The sequence below is a fragment of the Aulostomus chinensis genome, chromosome 18 (genome assembly GCF_037954235.1).
Source record: "Aulostomus chinensis isolate RoL2024-O1b breed Wild chromosome 18, RoL_Achi_v1.0, whole genome shotgun sequence".
Lineage (NCBI taxonomy): Eukaryota > Metazoa > Chordata > Actinopteri > Syngnathiformes > Aulostomidae > Aulostomus > Aulostomus chinensis.
The window spans coordinates 20,314,314-20,316,717 of record NC_141337.1 but is presented as its reverse complement, the minus strand read 5'-3'; positions in this window follow the sequence as shown (position 1 = coordinate 20,316,717).

The window sequence follows — 2,404 nt, the reverse complement described above, 5'->3', positions numbered from 1 at the left end:
AGGAGAGTGTGAGTCTCAAGTCACACTCTCAGTCTGTCGGGATGTCGGTCAGTGGGAGAGCTCTCTGTCTGGAAGTGGGCTTGGTTCACAAATTGAAGTTGACCTCTAACTGCTCTGTGTGTGTGGTTTGACCTTCCCGTGATCTCAGCAGCAGCAGAACCACACCTGATGCACATGCGCACACACACACACACGCACGCGCACACACACACGCGCACACACACGTGCACACACACGTACACGCTCGCGCACACACACATGCGCATACACACGTGCGCACACACACACGCGTACACACACACACGCTTCAGCACCAACTCCTTTTGAATCAAGTCAAGAGTCAGGAGCGGTGAAAGGTCCTGGGGGTCACTGACCCTGGTCCTACAGGGCTCCTCCTGCTGGATTCTACACAAAAACAAGAAACCACCTCCTGGAGGGGAAGCGGCCATTTCTTTGATTCCAAAAGATGGAGAGAACAAACCTGATGGTGGCCGCTTCAGACCGATAAGTGACTTTAATCAGGATCACAAAATCTTCACCCACGTATTGGTGTAAAGTGTGTAGGCGGTCTTTTACCACAAATCATCAGCCTGGCCAGTCAGGATTTGTTTGTGAGAAACAAACTCAAGATGACACATAACGTGCAACGCCATGGCCACGCGTACAGAACGACCTTGTCACGCTGACACAGCTTCAGACAGGCTAGGGTGACTGCAGCAATGGCAGCATGACTTGATCAGCCACTGTCGATCATGAAGCTGAATGCTGCCGTAATAATGACAGACAGGGATGTCATGGAGGGAGAACATCAATCCTCCCTGTTTTCAGATGATGCATTCAAGTACCTGCCCAAACCAGAGCATTCATTTGAACTCTTATTGAGGAGTTTTCTCTGGTTAGGAACATTCTAAAAAGCCAGGTTCCCTGCTTCGAGTACAGCCCCTCAGCTAACATGACAACAATGCCACCACTGTCCTGGGGAGCTTCATCAGTACCGTTAAACAACTCCCTCAGTTTCCTCGCTCCTCACCAAAAGAGGAGGGGCGAAATGAGGAGGAGGGATGTAGCGTTTGGAGCATGGAGGGATGAGTCCAACCACAGTCCCCTGTGTCACTGATGGCTGCAGAGGCAGTGTGTGAAGCACTGAATGTCTCCATCTAGCATGTACACAGGTTGAGTGTTTATACCAAGGAAGTCACCTGTGACCCCTGATGACCCCGGTTACCTACATCTGCTGGTGACATCAGAGGATCTCTTCCTGCACTCTTCTTGCAAAACTGCAAGGACTACGAGTCACTGAACCCTCTGGTGGTCATCCAGGATCCACAGAACATCGTTACCTACCAACCTTTAGTTCGGTTTCACCCTACTGACCACCAGAGGCAGTGCGTGAAGCACTGAGGACCCAAACCACTGAAGGCACATGGAAACTCAGGACAGACCTCACTGAGAGGAAGCAGTCGAGGTCAGGACCACGCCTGGCAGATGGGGAAGGCAACGTTCAGCCGGTAGAGCCTGGTGTAGGTACTGATGCCCAAGATGCCACAACACATACAGTACGTCCTCCAGGGGCACGCCACGCAGGGTGGGCACGCCACGCACGGCGGGCCCTGCAGCAGCCAGGCCCACAGCTGTGGGCGATGAGGGGCAGAGTGACCAATCAGGCCCCCAAGCTGAGGCTACCAAAAGCAGCCTGTGGCCCACTGGGGGACCCTCTGCAGTGTTGGAAGACTCAGAAGGAACCCGTCGCTGTCAAAGCCTGAGCCGCAGACCAGACGCCCAGCTGGGATGGGTCGTGCTTCTGGACGCCGCTCGAAACAAACAGAAGGAGAAGTTACAAGTGAAGCGCGTGTGTTCAGCACAAGTGGAGCGAGGGTTTTGGATATGATGCTCTGCCGCCCTCCAGTGGTTGATCTTTGTGTTGCAGTCTTACACTCATACCACAAATATTTATACACGTGTGTCCATAAAATTTAATGTCCTTTAAAGAGACGCTCATCTGTGCCAACGTGCTTTACGGATGTCACGTGTTCCTGAACCAAACCAGCTGGTCGGACCGATCCACCTCTGAGATCCAGCAGCTCGGGCTGGTCTGTGAGGGCCAGCTGTCCTCAGACCGACTGACTGCTGACGAGTCGAGAGGAAGTCGTTCAGACGATGAACGCAACCGCGAACTCATGCCAGCGGACGGTTTGGCCTCTTTCACTTCTCATGAGGACTGCAGACAGAAAATCGAACCAGAACCCATCAAATGTCTCTGCAACCGGACCGCTGATGGTGCGAGTGTTCGGTCCTGTGGCGTCATAAAGGCGGAAGTGACGTAGTTCATCCGGACACATGGTGCAGGGTGGGCGTGCCCGGGACGCTGATGTAAACAGAAATACGCCTCACCCCCACCCCCCGG